At 50.1% G+C, this 20,798-nt stretch overlaps 1 long non-coding RNA gene and 1 other non-coding gene across 2 annotated transcripts; one reads left to right on the forward strand and one right to left on the reverse strand.

The window, feature by feature from the left end:
- The first annotated feature begins 2,227 nt into the window (after positions 1 to 2,227).
- On the forward strand, positions 2,228 to 8,043 carry LOC112448765 (uncharacterized). The gene is made up of 2 exons (XR_003037130.2): positions 2,228 to 3,367; positions 7,280 to 8,043. It is a non-coding gene; the product is annotated as an uncharacterized lncRNA (long non-coding RNA).
- Positions 8,044 to 13,816: 5,773 nt separating this feature from the next.
- Positions 13,817 to 13,889, reverse strand: TRNAD-GUC (transfer RNA aspartic acid (anticodon GUC)). The gene has a single exon. It is a non-coding gene; the product is annotated as a tRNA-Asp (tRNA).
- Positions 13,890 to 20,798: the final 6,909 nt, after the last annotated feature.

Consider the following 20,798-nt stretch of genomic DNA (forward strand, 5'->3'; position numbering starts at 1 on the left):
TCAAGCAACCAAGACCAGAGTTTGGCCTCTGAAGCATTGAATGGACTTCTTTGCTCACTATGCTAAAGGCAGCAGATTCTATAAACTGGCATTTTCTAGCCACTTTTCATCTTTGAAGTGCTTTCTTCCCCCCCAAATCTGTATTTTAAAGCGTACCCAAAGGGCACAGCAGTTTTTAAATGGTGATGCCATTGAGTGGCCGTCTTTGGAGCGCTCACTCTGTGTTCCTGAGGGGTCGGGAAACGGAGGGGAAGATGATATGTGAATGCCCCCCACCCCAAAGGGCTGGGCTCCCTTGGGTTGTCATTTCTTCACTCCTGCTCTTCCTGTCCTCAGCCTCCCTTGCCCACTCCTCACCAGCTAACCCAGTTCTAGCCCAGCACGCTGGCCTGGGTCCACCCCCTCTTCCCCCGTCTCACCTCCCTTTTTGACGGTCAGCCCCCTGCAGTTGGTGGCCGCGTCTCTCTCACCTTTATGAATCTGAATGACCAAGAGCCTGCCGTGATTTACCACTGTGCTTACCTGTGTTCTCTTTCCAATCTCAGTATTAATTCCTTTGGGTAGTTTCTCTTCTCCCCATTTTACAGAAGAAACTGATTCACTGAGACAAGTTTCCCTGCCTAGAATCAGGCAGCAGAGGAAGGAAGTGGGGTTCACACCAGGCCTCCTGGCAACAATCTCCTCTGCTCCCTCAGCCCCCAGCCCAGGCCCAGCCCTCTGTCCCTTTCCTGAGCTGCCGTCTCAGAGCCCCTTTCCCTCTGTCTGACCTGCTCACATGCTCCCCATGCTCCCCTAAGCTCGAGTCCTCAGGCCACTTTATTTTTGGGTACATTCCTCTAGAACACCAGCCTGGGAACCCACAGCACCTACAAACAGAACGTGCACATGCTGAACCCTTGATTATCTTGGGTGAAGAAATGAACCCTGTTTTCCTAACTAGACATCAAGTCCTAAGCAACAGAACATACCTGCTTAGCTTCTGTCCCCAGCACAGGGCTGGGCACACTGCAGGACTTCCTCCCCTGCCCACTGGACACTCCCACCCCTGCCTCCAGCTGCTCATTATAAACCCCCCAGACTAGCACCCATGATCCTTGCCCCTGCTGCCAGAATTCACTTGTGCCATGATTGTTAATATGGCCCTTCCTTTTTCTCCCTGAATCAACATTAGCTTTGCTAACTCCCTTCCCTCCACCTGATAAGGATGGGGTAACGGCATCTGGACAAACTTGGGGTGTGCTTTTCTTGCCTTGTCAGAACAGCAGCTCCTATCTGGCTGGCGATGGGCTGAGAGCCAGCCCCCAACAATGGAGGCCTTGTGAGCCGGCCTTGGGGGTGTGCTATGAGCCTGCAATTCAGCACACACACAGCCCTTCCGGGTGCCACCTTCTTATCTCCTGCCGCGGAGCGCTTGCCAGCGTTGGGGGTGTAACCCAAGCCCTGTAATTGCATGTCCTGATAGAGCATTGCTGGGCTTGGGCCACTGCTGTACATTGTACCCCAGTGAGAGTTCTGGGGATTGTCACCATGTACCGTGGCTCTCCTGTCTGGGGAGCCTCTGGCTGGGTGTCCTCCACTCTTCTCCCAGGGGTCTTGGACTGACTAGGAAAACCACAGCACAAGGCAGGCGGTCTCAGCTTCCCACACCTCAGAATCAGTGTGCTGGGGGACCCCCCTACTCCAGTCCAGTCACAAAGAATGTTTTCTCTTTCCTGTGCATCCCCTCACCCCCAGCTTACTGCGTGCTGTTCTTAGTCTCCCTTTCTCTGCACTCCTCCACCTCTCTCATTCTGCTTGCCCTTGTTATCTTCAGCTTTATCCTGCCTTCTTTCTTGGGCTCTCCCCCTTCATAGGGCCAGCCTCTCTTTCCATTTTCTTCCTTCTCTCTGGGTCTTTTGCCACAGAAGGAGCTTGGAGGGCAACTCTGCTGTTCCCAAGACTCTGACCTCTCCGAAAGCTCTAAGATGTGGTGGGGGGAGCAGTTAACTCCAAGGACCCCTCCCACTCACCCCAAAAACACCATCCTGGCTCACCAGGCACCCCCTCCCCCCTGGGCTGTGAGCTTGGAACAGTGCCTGGGACACAGTGCACTATGGGACTGAAAAGACCCTGGCCCTCCCCAAACTTCCTGTTCGGGAGAGAAAAATGGATACCGAACAAGTCTTCAGGTGGCAAGTGCTGTGATGAGTGACAGTGAGGTCTCATCTGGGACTTCCCCAGTGGAAAAGAAGAATTGGTTTCTTTGCACTGGGACCATTTGTTTCCAGTAGACCCCTCGTCACCACGTCGTATTAAGTTTCGTTTGCAGGTTTTGAGAGGATGGCTCTGTTTGCCATTAACAACCAACAATAAGAGAAAGTGAGCACGCAGAGACAGGGGAGCCCATCAGAATAACACAGGAAGAGGTGATGAAGGCCCGGTATCATGCTGGCGATGGAAAAAATGGAGGGAAGGACCAATTCAAGAGCATCAGGGCGGTAGAATCGGTCTGTTGGGGGCTCGGATGCAGGGTGACATGGGAAGAAGGTATAAGCATGGCTCCTAGTTCTCTAGCTCAAGCTGCTAGATTGACAGAGATGCCATTTACAATATGGGAAAAGTGGGATAGCACATATTTGGGGCTGGGAGGGGAACCAAGAGTTCAGCTGTAGGCATGTTAAGCTTGAGATGCCCAGGAGATGACAGCATTGGCATCCCTACCCGCCTTTGCTGCAGTGGAAGCCTCCTGCCTATCCCCCTACTCCAGCAAGTGTTTCTGGTTGAGTTGTCACATTCACAGCCTCACTTCCACAAGCATACAGAGACACAGAAGGGCGTGGTTCGGGCTGCCCAATCAGAGCACTCACCCTGGACACGGAGATGGTTGTTGGGGCAAGCACACGTGGGGGACACTGAGGAAGGGAGGACTGCGCTCTTCTCTGAGTTTGCAAGCTATAAGGAAAGGTACAGCTAGTGCTGCCAGTGGCATTGTTCAGCCAGAGAATAAAACCCACACAGAGGAAACTCTGATCAGGAAATGGAGACAGACTAAGCTCTGGCAACACCATTTGAACCTCTGGGTCCATCCCTACCTGAAGCTAGATCCTCTCTTTGATCCAATACCTGACCTCAGAAAATCTTTTTCCCCCTAGGAGCTAGTTTGAACACTTCTCCATGTGACTGAAAGAGACAATCCAGTAAAGCTAACACCGCATCCTAGAGGTGTCAGGTGGGCCTTCTGGAACAAAGACATGCAGGCGTGGAGGAAGTCAGGTTCTGAGGAGGGACAGACAAATGAGACCTTGGCTAGAGATGGACGTGACGGAATCAAAGGACACGGGACTCCAACATTCACCTTTGCTTTCTTTCTCAAGTTTCTACCCTCCAGGTAGGTGCGACTGTGGGACTAGATCAGGTTAAAGGGGCGTGGGTGGAGGTCCTGCGGGGGCTTTCCATTTCCCACTGGATGGTGAGAACTGCAGGAGTAGCTCTCATGGACGTGGTAGCCCTGGACTCCAGTAGACACTGCCTGATGCCCCATGTAAAACCGAAGCCCCCTTCCACCATCTGCCAAGAGTATTGTTCACTCACAGTTCAACTGAATCTGCCTCCAGAAACGGCTTTTTATGTTTCCTTCCTGGGGGGTGTTAAAGGGGGCCTATATCCAATAACTAGTGAAGTAACAAGCCCAGCTCCTCGCCTTAATTGAGATAACTTTGAAGGCCACCCCAGCTCCCGAGCTCCTCCGGGACTGGCTGAGTCCTCTGTTATGACTGCATCATAGTTCGGCTCTGCCCTTTGCCCTGTTTTACCTGCATCACCACCACCCCCTGCCGCCACCCACAATGAGAGTCCACTCCCCAATAGGACATCTGGCTGCACATCTATCTCAGAGCTCGTTTCCCGAGTAATCCAACCCCTGACAGAAGCTGTCTTAGACTGTGTTCTGGAAGCAGCATGTTGCAAATAGTGAAGTAAAAAGGTACAAGAAACTTGAGTTCTCGAAAACCACTAAACCCCAGTATCAGCCCTGAACCATCAAGGTATATGATAGAAAAACAAGCAAAAAAAAAGAAAAACCAACCTTCTATTTTGTTTAAGCTAATGTAGTTTGAGGTCTTTGTTACAGCAGTCTAAACCATATTCTGATTAACATAGAATTTGATATCCAGAAGCAGAATGTTAGATGTGGCAAAAATTTAAATATGAGGCATTGTGCCATTGTCAGACAGTGAGCAGGTATATCAGGTTGGAAGGCTGGTGACCCGTGCTATGCAAAACAGTTGGTAACAGTATCTCCTCTGATATCTTGGAAGACAGTTCACATGCCTACTGAGCCTCTAGTTCTGGAGGAAGTGGTTAGAAAAGGTGCAAATGTTGGTGGGTATAGTGTTCTCCCCACATTTAGCAAGGTCCTGGAAGAGAGAGAAACTCAGCAGAGACAGCAGTTTGCAAGCAGAGGTGAAAATAAACAGAGCCCTGTTTATGGAGATTCTTGGTGTCTGGGGCCAGTATCATAAGTTGACTAAGAATAATCTAGTATTTGGAACCTCCGCATGCTGAGAAAGTCAACTGCTTGTGTACCCCAAACTGAGGAAGTGATGTGAAGGGGCCCTGAAGAGGCAGCTTTCCCAGGAGATAAGACTGTGGCCCAAGCCATTCCCAATCAGTTCCCATTAAGAACAGCCTGCCAGACAGTGGGAGTCAGTTCAACAGCCCAGAGCAGATTAAGGGTGTTGCCTTTCCACCCAGACCTGCCAGGTTAAGTAACCGCATGAAATATTGTGAAGTTAAGAGAAGGTAGGAAGGACTTCCCTGGTGGTCCAGAGGTTTGAAGGCTTCCCACCAATATAGGGAAGATGGGCTCAGTCCCTGGTTCAGGGGGGTCCCACGTACCGTCGTTGTACCACAACTACCGAAACCCGTTCACCCTAGAGCCCGTGCTCTGTAACAAGGGAAGCCACTGCAACGAGAAACCCACACATCACAAGAAGAGAAAGCCCGTGGGCAACAAAGAGCCAACACAGCCAAAAATAAACAAATAAGAGAGAGTGAAACGGACAGAGGATAGAGGCTGGGAAATAAATATGCACACGTGTGTCTTCCGGCTTAAGAATTATGTCTACACAGCTTTTTTCACTGGGCTACTTGCTTATGAGACAGATTAGAAATAAATAGACTCTAATTATGCTGGGTTTTTTTTTAAATAGTTTTATGAGGTATAATTCATATATGATAAAACTCACCCTTTAAAAGTAGACAATTCTGTGGTTTTTAGTGTATTCATGGGAGTTGTACAACTGTCACCACTACCTCATCCTAGAACACTTTCATTACCTCCAAAAGAACCTCCTTTTTCACCATCTGTAAAAGCCTCCGAGTCCAGAGTCTCGATTCTGTTCCACTGGTTATGTCAGTCCCTATCCCAGTACCATACTGTGTTAATTACTATAGTCTTGCAGTAAGTTTTGAAATAAGGTGGTATGAGTTTTCCAACTTTGTTCTTCTTTTTCAAGGCTGTCTTGGCTACTCTGGGTCCCTTGCAATTTTGTATGCGTCTTAAAATACATTTTCCATTTCTGCAAAAAAAAAAAAGAAGCAGTTGAAATTTTAACAGGGATTTCATTGAATCTGTAAGGCCATTTGGGAGAGTATTACCATCTGAACAATATTAAATGTTCCAATCCACAGACATGGGATGATTTCCACTTATTTAGTTATTCTTTAATTTTTTTTAATGATGTTTTATAGTTTTCAATGTACAACCCGGGAACTTCTGTTGTTAGATTTATTCCTATTTAATCCTTTTCTATATGATTGCAATTGGATTATTTTTTATATTTAATTTTTGTACATTATGCTAAGTTTCTGAGGGAAATTAATTGGCAAAAGGCTACAGGGCTGGCCAGTACAAACTCTAGGATGGCTCAACTTGTAAAGCAAGCTGTGAGTTCCCAAACCTGCAGCAGTGGGTAACAGGCTGTGAAAAACCCAAAAGGTTATATCCTCCAATGCCCTCTTCAGATTTGGCCCCGGAGGAGCCTTGTAGACAAAGAAAGATGGCCCAGAGGGTGGAGCCAAGAGTCTGAGGTTTTTAGAACACTCTCCTCTCTGAGGTAGGGAACCTTTGGAATTCTTGCCCAGTTAGATCTGCATCTGCTAACTGCTATAGTCCTGCTCTGCGTTTTCTGTGTTTCTCTCATCCAAATGGCAAATTTAACTGTGTATATCCCATTCCTGGGCTTCCCCAGTAGCTCAGCTGGTAAAGAGTCTGCCTGCAATGCAGGAGACCCGGTTCGATTACTGGGTTGGGAAGATCCCCTGGAGAAGGGATAGGCTACCCACTCTAGTATTCATGGGCCTCCCTGATGGCTCAAACAATAAAGAATCCGCCTGGCATGCGGGAGACCTGGAGAAGATTCCCTGGAGGAGGGCACAGCAACCCACGCCAGTATTCTTGCCTGGAGAATCCGCATGGACAGAGGAGCCTGGCGGGCTACAGACCATGGGGTCGCAAAGAGTCTGACGCGACTGAGCGACTAAGTACAGCACAGCACATCCCATTCCTATTGTATATGTGTATGTGTTGCTGGTTGGTAAAGATTAGGGGGCAAATAACTTATTTTTCAGTTTTTATGTCCCCAGACCTATATGTGAACGTCATATAAAGGTCTGACAATTGTCAGGAACACCTGGGCTTGGAGCTGCTTGCACTGATGGATGAAACCTTGTGTGTTTAGGCTTGAGAAGGGGATGAGTATGTTGCAAGTATGAGAAGAATGTGCATTTATTTAGGTCGTCAGAGGTACAGACTATGGCAGAGATCACTAGCTTTCCCTGGACAGCCATTCTCCTCTTCTTCAATAGGGATGGAATCTGACACTTTGCTGCCCAAGCAAAGAATGTATTTCCTAAGTTCCTTTGCAACTAGGTGTGTGTTTTGACCACCCCTGAGAGCAACATCATGTGAGTAGTTACAATGTATGCAGCTGGCAGGCAGTGCCCTTCAAAGGAAGTAGGCATACCTTCTTCCTCTTTTCCCCTTTTTATCTGGCTGGGAGAATGAAGTGCTGGCAAGGGCTGGGGCATAAATCTCAGAGAGAAGCTGCAAGTGAAAGATGGCAAACCAGCAGATGGAAGAAGCTACCATATTACTCCTAAATTGCCTTCCCAGGCTTTACAGGCAAGAGTCAAACTTCTACTTTTGATTTCTACTCTTGGGGGTTTCTATGTTACAGCAGCCTAGCGTTATCCTAACTAATCAGAGAGTTTATCTGTTTTTCCTTTTTTTTTTTCCCAGCTATGCCTCATGACTTGCAGGATCTCAGTTCCCTGACCAGAGATTGAACCCGGGCCACAGCAGTGAAAGAACGGATCCTAACCATTGGACCGCCAGGGAATCCCCAGTTTATCTGTTTTTAAGTTGAGAGAGACTAGAGCATGTTGTGTGCTCATGAAAATAACCCATTAAAGAGGGAGGGATTGATGAGGAAAGAGTGGGCAGATAACCGAAGGAACAAGGTCCTTGAGAAGATGAGAAGGAATGGGATTCAGGAAACAAGAGATAGAATCTTCCTTTCACTGAATAAACTTGGATCTGTCTTCCATTGTGATAATGCAAACATAGGAATATTTGTGAATCTAGTGGTGGGAAGATGAGGGAGACTCAATATAGTTGCAAGGGAGTGATGCTGTTATAACCCATGAAATTTTGTATTTGTTGGACTCCTCCGCATATCATTTGTTCCCTGATGCACTCATCGTTGATCGATGAATTCTTTATTTTTATTTAATTAGTTGTTTGTAGTGATGTGATAGGCACCTGCAAAACCACCAGCCAAACCGGAGCCTTGACAATGACCCACATCTTTCCCTATGATTCCTCCTCCCATCGCATTCCCTGCCTCCCCCATCCGCAGTAACTACCATCTTCAAGTCTATGTACCACATGCCCTTGGCATCCTTTTCGTGTAGTTTTATGGTACCTATGTATATTTCCAAAATTTATGTATTTTATATTAATTGTTTATAACCTAATTAAAAGAATACCATTTCCCCCCACAATCTTCGAGGATGTACATTTTTAATCTAATTGTATATTGCTAAGATTTATTCATGTTATTTTACTTTGCTGTGGCTCATTTATTTAACCTGCTCTATGATAGTCCATAGCACCACCGACTCAATGGACATGGATTTAAGCAAATTCCCAGAGACAGTGGAAGGCAGAAGAGCCTGGCGTGCTGCAGTCCATGGGGTCGCAAAGAGTCAGATGCGACAGCAACTGAGCAACAAAAACAGCGAATGATGGTCCATTATGAGAATATCTCACAGTTTATAAACCATGGGCTCTAAGCTGAGAAGGGAAAGAAGTGAAGAAAGGAAGGGGCTGATGGATAGAGAGAAAGCGAAGGAATCAGTGGACCAGAGTGTTCTGTGAGGCCGGAGAGCTGTGGCAGGGGCACCTGGATTGGGGAGCAGGAAGGCTTGGAGGTGACGGATGGATGAAGAGTGAGGGGATGAGAATTTCCGACTTCAGAAGTGATGAGGCTTTGGCGGCTGTAAGATCTTCAAGGACAAATGAGGCAATGATAGCTAAGGTGGGGATAATTGGAGATGTAGGTGACAGAAGCAAGAGGTCAGAGTGTGGATACGGGCCATTCTATTTGTCTAGGATGGTGGCAGGAGGGGGACAGAGGAGAAGATGAGGCGGTTCGAATGGGGGTCTTCAGTGGGGGAGGGAGCAGGCCTGAGAGGCTGGGAGGTGCCCGGAACAAGGGAGGAGGATGGCAGAGCCAGAAGCAGCAGTGTCTGAGTCAGGGCTTTATAGAAGGCTGGGAGGAACAGCTGGAAATGACCCTGAGGAGTAATAAGGACAAGCTCCGCCTTTCAGCTCTGAGGTGCAGAGAATGTGAGACTCAACAGCCTCCACTCCTAAGGGTGGCAGGGAGGTGGTAGCTCAGGCCCAGGAGTAGGACACACTCTGAGAAGAGGCTGAAGGTGTAGCAGAGAGCGCTGCCTGCGGTGTATCGTGAGAGCAGAAGAAGGGCTGATGGTGGGGAAGCAGGCCTGCATCTCGGGGCTCAGCGAGGCAGGCGAGGAAGCCGCGCAGGCGTGGGAGGGCAGGTGGCCCTGGACCTCGTGGATGGATGGCCAGCCTTGGCCGTCTCTCATCGGCTAGGAGCGCTGCCTGCTCCTGGCCGTGGCAAACATGTGCAAGGGTCATCGCTCAGCATCTCGCTCCCACGCCGCTGTGTCACCAGCCCTGTGTGTCCCTCGGGGCTGATGAACCTCATGTGAAGGGGAGCCAGAGAGTCAGGGGAAGCCAGTGCAGAGAACTGCCTTGGTTAGAGGAGGCCCAGGGATCCTGGACACCCAGTGTCACCTTCCTGTCTGTTCAGGTGGGGCCTACCAGCTCCCAGTGCCCGGGGTTCATCCAACTTGCTCTATGAGAAGTCTTCTGACTCCAGTCTGAGATTAGAGACAACCTCTTGGCTCTTAGGGAGGTCCCTCTAAGGGATGAGTTTGGAGGGAAAGAAGATGAAGTGAAGCCAGCCTCTTGGCAGCCAAGTTCAGTTCAGTTGCTCAGTCGTGTCCAACTCTGAGACCCCATGAATCGCAGCATGCCAGGCCTCCCTGTCCATCACCAACTCCCAGAGTTCACTCAAACTCATGTCCATCGAGTCAGTGATGCCATCCAGCCATCTCATCCTCTGTCGCCCCCTTCTCCTCCTGCCCCCAATCCCTCCCAGCATCAGAGTCTTTTCCAATGAGTCAACTCTTTGCATGAGGTGGCCAAAGTATTGGAGTTTCAGCTTCAGCATCAGTCCTTCCAATGAACACCCAGGACTGATCTCCTTCAGAATGGACTGGTTGGATCTCCTTGCAGGCCAGGGGACTCTCAAGAGTCTTCTCCAACACCACAGTTCAAAAGCATCAATTCTTCGGTGCTTAGCTTTCTTCACAGTCCAACTCTCACATCCATACATGACCACTGGAAAAACCATAGCCTTGACTAGATAGACCTTTGTTGGCAAAGTAATGTCTCTGCTTTTGAATATGCTATCTAGGTTGGTCATAACTTTCCTTCCAAGGAGTAAGTGTCTTTTAATTTCATGGCACAATCACCATCTGCAATGATTTTGGAGCCCCCAAAAATAAAGTCTGACACTGTTTCCACTGAGCCAAGGATGGTGCTAAAAAAGATGCAGCCTGCCAGCCATTGTTTTTCAACAACATCAGGACAGAAAGGAAGAGTCCAGCCCAGCCCAGACTGTATTTCTACGGTCTTAGGCAAGGTTTCCTTCTGAATTTCTCACCTGGGTTTAACTCAGTTATTCCTCTTCAACTATGAAAGCTTGGAGCAAGAGTCTGGGATTATTAGACACAAAGTCCTTGGGTTATTGTTTGTGCCCCCTCTCCTACACTGACCTCACACAGGACCCAGCCACGGCCTCTCCTCCATCCCAGGAAGCCAGGCCCTACCCTGCTGGTGCTTTCTCTTCCCTCCCTGAGGGCCATGGACCACAGGATCTGGGTAGGAGCCCGGGGTTGGAACACCCCAAGGTGGCAGCAGAAGAGGCAAGAACTAGCAGTTTCTTCTGAGTGCTCCACTGCCCAGCTCAGTAACTCAGTGCCCCCAGTCTCTGCCTCAGGGGCAGATGGGCCATCTGTGTGCTGCCCTTACCCTAAAGAGAGGGCTTTAGCTAGTACCCTGGGGTGGGGCGCGAAGGGGCCTGGGGCTTTATACTTCTCCACTGCTCCAGCATCCAGGAATCCTAGTCTGATAAGGGAGCATGGTCTCCACTCTAGAGGAGCCCTGGACAGAGTCTGGTCTAACCCACATATGAAACACTTTGGAACATACCCAGTGAGATGGAGTCAGGGTGTAGGGGAGACATGAAAATCATCTTTTAGGTTGCTGCTGCTGCTGCTAAGTCACTTCAGTCGTGTCCGGTCATATTCTCGGCGAATGAAGGGTTGGTTATAGGGAAGACTTTTCTGGATTTGGATGAAAGTATACATAGTCAGGGAGAAGGCGATGGCGCCCCAGTCCAGTACTCTTGCCTGGAAAATCCCATGGACAGAGGGGCCTGGTGGGCTGCAGTCCATGGGGTCGCTAGGAGTCAGACACAACTGAGCGACTTCACTTTCGTTTTTCACTTTCATGCATTGGAGAAGGAAATAGCAACCCACTCCAGTGCTCTTGCCTGGAGAATCCCAGGGATGGGGGAGCCTGGTGGGCTGCCATCTCTGGGGTCGCACAGAGTCGGACACGACTGAAGCGACTTAGCAGCAGCAGCAGCAGCGTACATAGTCAGAGAACAAATTTGGCCCAGATGCAAGAGATGGCATTTTCAGCTCACAGCAGTGGGAACCAATAGAAGGCCCCAAGATTTATTATTTAAGATGTAGTATTGTGCTCAGTCACTCAGTCGTGGTCAACTCTTTGTGATCTCTGGACTATAGCCTGCCAGGCTCCTCTGTCCATGAGATTTTCCAGACAAGAGTACTAGAGTGAGTTGCCATTTCCTTCTCCAGGGGACCTTCCTGACCCAGGGATTGAACCTGCATCTCTTGCATCTCCTGCCTTGTCAGGCGGATTCTTTACCACTAGTGCCATCAGCAGAAGCCCCAAATAGGACTAGCTTAAACTCCGGTGGCTCAGATGGTAAAGAACCTGTCTGCAATGCGGGAGACCAGGGTTCTATCCCTGGGTCGGGAAGAAGGAATGGTTACCCACTCCAGTATTCTTGCCTGGAGAATCCCGTGGACAAAGACTACAGCCCATGGGGATGCAAAGAGTTGGGCATGACTGAGCGACTAACACACCCTAACAAGAGAGGTGTCTAAACTGGGGCCAAAATGACAACAGGGATTCAGGCTTTTCTAACTGACTTGCTATCGTGCCATCTCTATGGTCCTGTTCTCATCCATAGGATCCAAAGATCATCATCACATAGACTTCCAGACTGCACAGAGTAGGGGAAAGAGGATCCAGAGGGGCTGCTTCCCATCCAGAAGTTCATCCCATTGATGTGAGCAAGGGAAACTGGGGAATGTAGTTTTTATTCTCAGCAGCCATGCATCCAGTAAGCATCTTTTGTTCTGTTAGAGAAAAGGGGAAATTGTTCTTGTGGGGCAAGTAGCAGCTCTGGATCATGAGACCCCAAGTGCACAGCAAGGAGGTTCTTGTATTGTATGTGTCTGGCCTGCACCTCATTCCTACAGGGTTGGGCAAGTGACTCAGTCCGGAAAACCACAGTAATGCACCCCTGTGCTCACGGCCATTGGTCCAGAACTGAGTGCGTGACTCAAGGTAAGCCAATGAGAACACCTCCTCAGGACTTTTCCCTAACCAAGTAGCCGATGGTACAATTTCCTTTCTGATCGTAAAACTGTGAGACGGTAACCCTGAACTGACCATGGTCATTTTTCCTGCCAAAGCAGGGCAAAGCCTGTCTGCAGAAGATGGGGTGCCACCAGTCCCAGTGGGGTGAGCTCCACCCTTGCCCTGATTGAACCAGTTAAGTCAGTGGTCCCTTTTCACCAAGCCGATTCAAGCTCAGTTTTGGCCATTTGGAGCCCAGAGTCCTGACTTAGTACTGAAAGTGATGCTTTCTCCTGGGGGAGTTCGGGGGGCTTTGGGTGGGGGTGACAGGGTGGGACCCAGCTGAGACTGCAGACCTGGAGGAAAAGAACACAGGCTCCAGACAAGGGCAGCTTCCTCCTGCACATTTCACTTGATCTTAGCCAAAAGGACGAGAACCGAGTCTCCTGCACATTTGGTCTGAGGCCGCGTGAAGCTCTCACTCGGCATCTCACTGCACAGAAATCTTCCATTTCTTTGCATTTTTTTCCAGTCAGTTCTGTTTCCTGCAAGGCAGCTCTCCTGGTGTAGCCAGTCCAGCAGTGAGAAGGGGGGCCCAAGGAGGGGCCACCCTCACAAAGGGCGCATTTTCAGCTTATCCAGGGCTGTTATCAGCCGAACCTAAACTCTGAATCACCTGCATCTGTGGGCAGCCCCATAGGTGGGGCGGCTTGATTCCCCTCTGGGCTTGCCTGTGTCAGGACCTGTGAGTGGGGGCGGACTTTTAACAAACACTCATTGTTTTCTGTCCCCTCATGCTATCAGGGTTCTGTCCAAGGCATTCCTGAGCCCCCTCTTCCTCTTCTCTTCACTCACCCTCAGCCCCTGGCTCCCCTCCCTCTGGGCACCATCCATCACCACTTCACCTAGCTCCCAGGCCTCCTATATCAGCATAAAGCCCTCAGAGGAGATGGGGTGGGGGCTGGAGAAGGAAGGCAATGTGCATGCATATCTCTCTCCAACTCAGTCAGAACGAGATAGAATCTGAGAACTCCCTGTACTTCCAAACCTGTTGACTCCCCTCGTCCCTTGGGGCCTCCGGAGCCCCCTGGATTGCAACCAAGCTGTCCTGGGCCTGTGGTGTCCCCTGATGGCCAGCTATGGAACTGTCCGGTTCCCACCTGCTTTTGTTTCTTTTGCAGTTGAAGGGAGGGTCACATATGTACCATAATCTGCCTTTTTTCTGTGTTTTTTTTTTTTTTCCAGTATTCATTACTTTATTAGGCTGCATCAGGTCTTCATTGCAGCATGCAAACTCTTAGTTTGCATGGGATCTAGTTCTTTGACCAGGGATCAAGCCCAGGCCCCCTTCATTGGGAGTGCAGAGTCTTAGCCACCGGCCCACTAGGGAAGTATCTTCTCTCTATTTTTGTTCTTCGTTTCTTCTTCCACACTCAGTTCAGTTCACGTCATTCTTCCTCAGGACTTTTTTTTTTTGGACACACCACACAGCTTGCAGGATCTTAGTTCCCCAACCAGGGATTGAACCTGGGCCCTCAGCAACGACAGTACGGAATCCTAACCACTGGACTGCCAGGGATTCCCCTCAGGGCATCTTTAAAACTCAGATTTCACACCCTTGAATCCTCTTCCTTCATCTCCTTTCTAACAGCCCAACCCCAGTTACCTCAGGAGTTCCTTTCCCGAGTTTATTCTTTCAGCTCAAACAATCCTGGCTGACTGCTTGTCAGGATCGAGCCAGGACTTCTCCTGCATCAAAAGAAAGGCAGACTGGATTCTAGAAAGATCCATCAGAATGAAGAAGAACAAAAGCTTTCAGCCTTCAAAGCCCTTGAAATGCACCTGGAAGTTTCCTTCAGAGCGCCCCACCCATCACCTCATACTTCTATTAGGAAACCTCCTTTCCCTCAAGCACCCGCTTTCAAGAAAAAAGTAAACAGACTTTTCTGGATGCACATTTTCCATTTCTACTTCCAGGTCTTGCAACAGTAGGGTTTTTCTTTCTTCCCCCGTGTGGGCGTGTGACACTCAGCTTTGAGATGCGTTAAATGAGCATTTATGGCTCAACCTGGAAACCTGAGCCCCATTCATAATGCTGAGCCCTCGGTTTTTTCTCTTGGCTCATTGTCTGGAGCCCTAACCCACTTCCCAGAAACCAAGTTTTGAAATATTGCTCACTGGTAAGCAGGGATGGACTGCCTGCCTAGACATTTAAGATAAAGAGATACTTTCCCGGGCAAGATGGTGAAGGCTTTTTGTTGTTTCAAAAAGGATAAAGAACTGTCTGATTTCCCAAGAAATAGAAATCTGCTAGAACTCTTGAGGCTTGCAGGATGGGCGGGGCCAGTGTGCTAAGGCTGGTGGAGGAGAAGGTATGGTGAAGAACCAAGTGATGCTGTAGACCCGAAGACCGGGCAGAGAGGATGCAGGAAGGGCTGGGCTGAGTGGAGGGGTCTGGGGAGAAGGGTTAGGGCCATGCACTGGAGAGACAGACCCAACTAACATCTATTAAGCACCGTCCATGTGTCAGGAAGGGCCCAGTGGGGAAGCATGTGGATTCCCAACAGAGCCTAATCATTTTGTGCCCCATCAAACTGGCATTCCTTTACTATGAGTTCAGCTTTACTGTAGTGGAACTAATCTTTGCTTGGAGAAAGGAGAGAGCAGACAGAGGAGAGGATCCGTGCTGGCAACACTCCATCTCCTCTGAGCAGTTCAGCTCTGACTGTGAACTCACCTGCTGCAATTAGACACACAAAAACTTGAGACCTTGCCCCACGCTCCTTATGAAACAGCTTACTACTACTACTACTAGTAAGTCGCTTCAGTTGTGTCCGACTCCGTGCGACCCCATAGACGGCAGCCCGCCAGGCTCCCCCGTCCCTGGGATTCTCCAGGCAAGAGCACTGGAGTGGGTTGCCATTTCCTTCTCCATGAAACAGCTTAGAGATCAACTATTATTCTGGCCTGTTCTTTTGGTTTCCCCCACCCCACTGCTGATGCTGGGAAAGACTGGAGGCAGGAGGAGAAGGGGGCGACAGAGGATGAGATGGTTGGATGCTATCATCGACTCCATGGACCTGAGTTTGAGCAAGCTCTGGGAGATAGTGGGGGACAGGGAAGCCTGGCGTGCTGCAGTCTATGGGGTCGCAAATAGTCAAACAGACTGAGCGACTAAAGAACAACCCCACTGCTAGTAGCTTATTAAAGCAGAACATCCAACTGACTCTTAAAAGTGTTCCATGATTTTCTTCATCTCCTCAAATTTCCAGTGATGCCTGAGCACCTTGTAAAGATGGTGCCCAAGCAGCTGCCTGACTGGCTTGCCCCCTGCACCAGCTCTGGTGCTGGCACTGAGAATGTTCTCACCCTGCCGTATAAGTAACATGATCTCCATTCTACCTGGTGAAACCCAGGCTGAGGGCAGTTATGTTAGCTGCCCAAGAGGCCCATAGCTGGTGAGTGAATCCCACCTTTGAGATGAGATCTGAATTCAGCTTCGTCCATCTCATTCCAAAGCCCAAATCTTCTTCATTTCCTCCCCCTTGGCCCCAGGAGAAAATGGAAAGAGAAAGGTGATGAGAGCAGGGGGGTGATTCCTCTGAGGAGGTACAGGAAGTAGAGGTTTGAAAGTGCGTGCGTGCTAAGTTGCTTCAGTGATGTCTGACTCTTTGTGACCCTGTGGACTGTAGCCCGCATGGGATTCTCTTCTGTCCATGGGATTCTCCAGGCAAAAGTACTAGAGAGGGGTGCCATGTCCTCCTCCAGGGGATCTTCCTGACCCAGGGACCGAACCTGAGTCTCCTGTGTCTCCTGCGTCTCCTGCCTTGCAGGTGAATTCTTTACCGCTGAACAGGCAGCTGCAACGAGGAGAGTCAGGGATCCGCCTCTGCAAGATGGCTCAAGTTGGGTGGAAGGAGTAGGGTGGAGCCAGCTTGGGCTCCTGGAGTGTCGAAGGGGAAGACGACTTGTCCTGGAGAGAGGGGAATATGTATACTGCCAGGCCAGGATCTCTTCCTCTGCACATGGCCACCTAGTTATGCCCACTGAAAGGACGAGGCAGGCCTGGAGTCTAACAAAAAGAGGCTGGGGTCCAAGAGGAAATTTTGCAGGAGAAATCTCTCCTTCAGCCCTCGAGTCAAGGCTGCAGAAAGTCCTTTGGACCAAGTGGAGACAGGATGCTGAGGGCTCAGGAGTTGGCTCTAGTTGATCCCCTTTCTCACCTCATCGCCCTGCCCTCGGAACCCCTAGTCCAGGCCTCCTTCAGTTCCAGGGCCAAAGAGGGCCTGGCAGCCTACTCCTAGCATCGCCAGCAGAGGGCTCCAGAGCAGAGTCCTCCAGAGCAGGACGCCCCGCCTCCCTCCCTGCAGGGAGTGTGTGAAGTACTGGATGGTCCTCCCCGCCCACAGGTGTCTAGGTGTCCATCTGTACGGGGGTCTTTACTTGTCACAGGTGTATGTCTGTGTGTGTGTGCCCCCCGTGTGGGTCTGTGCAGTGTGTACAGGATCTGTATGTGTGGGCCTGTCCACGTCTGTCGGGATTCGGGCACACGGCCTGTTTGTGTGTTGGTACATGTGTATTTGCCTGTTTCCTTCTTGTATGCACTGGTACTACTTGTGTCCCTGTGTATGTTTGTGTACATGTGGGTGCCTTGTGATTTGTGCCTAAGTATCTATGTAATTAAAAGACGCTTGCTCCAAGAAAAGCTATGACACACCTAGACAGCGTATTAAAAAGCAGAGACATCACTTGGCTGACACAAGTCTGTCTAGTCAAAGCTATGGTTTCTCCAGTAGTCATGTATGGATGTGACAGCTGGACCATAAGGAAGGCTGAGTGCCAAAGAATTGATGCTTTCAAACTGTGATGCTGGCGAAGACTCTTGAGAGTCTCTTGGATTAGCAAGGAGATCAAGCCAGTTAATCCTAAAGGAAATCAACTCTTGAATATTCATTGGAAGGACTGATGCTGAAGCTAAAGCTCCAAAATTTTGGCCACCTGATGCGAAGAGCTGACTCATTGGAAAAGACCCTGATGATGGAAAAGATTGAAGGCAGGAGGAGAAGGGGGTGACAGGGGATGTGATGGTTGGATGGCATCACTGACTCACTGGACATGAATTTGAGCAAGCTCTGGGAGATAGTGATGGACAGGGAAGCATGGCGTGCTACTGTCCATGGGTCGCAGAGTCGGACGTGACTGAGTGACTGAACAACAACAATGATCTATGCTGGGCTTTGTGAGGAGAGAGGAAAAAGTAGTGAGAAGGTATGCAGTGGAATCTCGGCTTTCTAGGGGCAAGGGCGCTGACCCAGCCGGGCCGCCTCCTGCCCTCGCTCAGCACAGTTCCTGAGTTTGTTTGTTAAAATCCTGTTTACAGCAGGTGCAGCTGACATCTACTTCCCAGGAAACAAGTTTTCCAGAACTCTGTGTGTGTGTGTGTGTGTGTGTATCTGTGTGTCTGTGTGTCTTTTCTGGCTCCCTCTTTTGCAGCTTGAAAATGTTGTTCTCCTCGTTGGGAGTGGGGAGCAGTGCCCCAGAGAGTGGGGGGAAGGTAGAGGGTCAGAGAAAACAACAGGGCCCTGGCTGCTTCATCCACAGGTGAGGAAGGCAGTGGCCGGGGGACCAAGGTCTTGGCCTAGGAGTCTGGGGTCCTACCAGCTGGAGGCCCTGGCTGGTGGGCAGCAGCCCCTCCTGGCTTCCTCATGGTGGTCTGTGCCGGTGCCCAGCCAGGGCCATGGGGGAGACAGGTGGGATCCTTCCCTCACCCAGGGTCACGTTGAAAAGGCACTGGTGGAAGGGAATGGGGCAGAGTGTGATGCCTACCACACAGCGTTTTCTATTGCCGCTGTAACAGATCACCACAAACTTAGCAGTTTAAAACAACACAAATTTCTTTTATGTTACTGGAGGTTGGAGTCCAAAATCAGCCTCACCAGGCTCAAGTCCAGGTATTAGCAATGCTGTGTGCCTTCTCGAGGCTTCCAGGGAAACCATCTCCTTGCCTTTTCCAGATTCTAGAAGCCACCTGCATGCATTGCCTTGTGGCCCCGTCACACTGCCTTTTTCTATTACTTTGACCTTCTGGGAGGACCCTTGTGATCACACTGGACCCTCCCAGATAATCTAGGACAATTTCCTCATTTCAAGAGCCTTAACCTGATCACGTCTGCTAAGTCCTTTGCCTGTGAGCTAACATATTTACAGGTTCTGGGCATTAAATGTGGACACCTTGGTGGGGAGGCATTATTCTGTCTGCTAACCAGGACAATCACAGACATGCTGGTGAAAGGGGGTGACATTTTTTGGGAGAGGGTGCATTCATGGCTTACGGGACCTTAGTTCCCCAACCAGGGATTGAACCCAGGCTCTGACAGTCAAAGGGCCTAGTCCTAACCACTGAGTCACCAGGGATTTCCCGGGGCGGACATTCTTAATCCTCCTGAGGTTATGCTGAAGCACTGAGTGGGACCCTCACTCCTGCCGAGGAGCCATATTGTCCTGACATCTTGTCTGGAGGACTGAGCACCAAGAACCAAGGTGTGCTGGCTGGTATAGGGCCTTTCCTTTCTGCCTGCTCTCCCAGCAGCTCCTGGCCAGGCACCAGCTATGATCTCTGTTCAGACTGACCCCTGGGTTCCCTGAATCCCCCTCTCGCCTACCCTTCCCCTCGCAGCTCTGGATCCAGCCTCTGGCCCTGTCCACACTCCCAGGGCGCTTCTCACTACTTCGTTCCTTTCCCGTCACAGCCCCCACTCCCTGCCCGGGAGGTGCTTTGGACTCCAGCCCACCAGGTCAGGCCCACCCACTACCCTGCCCTCTCCACACGTGAGAAAACCACCGCACATGGGCTCTCTCCAGCTCCCCACAGAAAAGCCCAACCGCATGACTGGGAGTAGAGGAAGGGGGACACGCACCATGGCATAGGCCAGTGCTGGGGGGTCCCCTGGGATGGCGGGCCTCCTGGGTGCTTGGTAAGGCCCAACTCCCCAGCAGGGTCAGCACTACTGGAATTAAGCTGGAAATTCCAAGTGCTCTCTGCTGCTTAAAAAAAAAAAAAGTGTCAAAATTTCCCAGAGATTTTGTGAAAGTGGGAAGCTCTGTGGGGGCGAGTATGGGGGTGGCCACAGGACCCCAGAGCTTTGGGGAAATCCAGATGTTACAATGTGTCCATAGTCCTCTGCTGATGGCTCCCCCAGCCTCTGAACTGTTGCTCCCAGCCCTGTGAAAATTAAAGATGCCTGGAGCAGAAGGGGGATTTTGCTTCTCCCAAGGACCCACAAATTTGTTCGTGTGTGTTCGTGTGACACTGTGACTTTTCTGATAGGGATTAAGTTATTTTTTCCTGGAGAGAAAAATGTTGACATGGCTTAGGTGGATCGTCTGCCCAGAAATTCCTGGTGCACTAAGGTGTGCTTTCCCTCTTCTCTAACACACAGGCGTGTGCACACACCACCCAGAGATCTGGACCTCACCAACCATGCTGTCTGGGTCCCTTCAGGGCCTCAACTGCACTCCTTATTGTTGTTTTAGTCTCTAAGTCACGTCTGACTCTTCTGTGGCCCCATGGACTGTAGCCTGCCAGGCTCCTCTGTCTATGGGATTTCTCAGGCAAGAATACTGGAGTGGGTTGCCGTGCCCTCCTCCAGAGGATCTTCCCAACCGAGGGACCGAACCCGTGTCTCTTGCATTGGCAGTCAGGTTCTTTACCATATGAACCACCAGGGAAGCCCCACCTGACCACCCAGCCCAGCCCCAACCAGAGTGGGATGGGGATTCCACTGAGGTGAGCCTGCTGGCCCAGAAGAGGCTCGACCACTCTAGGCAAGTGGATGTCACCAGGAGCCAAGTGACTCAAAGCAACTCTAGTCTGTTACAGTTCCAGAAGTCAGAAGTCCAAAACCAGCCTCAGTGGCGATGCCACAGTTTGGTCACATGCTGCCCTAAGTCCCAAGCTGGTGCTCAGGTTTCACATTATCCTTTTTGTGGCCGAGATGCTGAGAGCGAGATCAGGAACTGAGTTCTGACTCTGCCTCTTCTGAGCTGTGGGACCTTTTTGAGCTCCCATGTCGTCGTCAGCAAAATGGGGATGATCACTGGCATACCTTTGTTTTGACAACTACATAAGATCATGTTCTATTTAACTGAAGTCTGCAATTCTCTGGCGCATAGATATGCCTCTAAATGGTGCCTCTAAATAGTCTGTCTCATCCGGAACCCTGACCATTCCCTCTTCACAGTCTCATTCTAGGGGCTCAAACTTCTGGAATCAAAAAAGTATGATACCAAGGGGGTGGTGGGATGAATTGGGAGGTAGGGGCTAACATATATACTATGTTATGTATAAAATAGATAATTAATGAGAAACTACCCTGTGTGTAGCACAGGGAACTCTACCCAGTGCTCTGTAGTGAGCTAAATGGGAAGGAAATCCAAAAAAGAAAGGCTACATGTAAGCATACTATTGATTCATTTTGCTGTACAGCAG

This window comes from Bos taurus, chromosome 11 (assembly GCF_002263795.3).
Source record: "Bos taurus isolate L1 Dominette 01449 registration number 42190680 breed Hereford chromosome 11, ARS-UCD2.0, whole genome shotgun sequence".
Lineage (NCBI taxonomy): Eukaryota > Metazoa > Chordata > Mammalia > Artiodactyla > Bovidae > Bos > Bos taurus.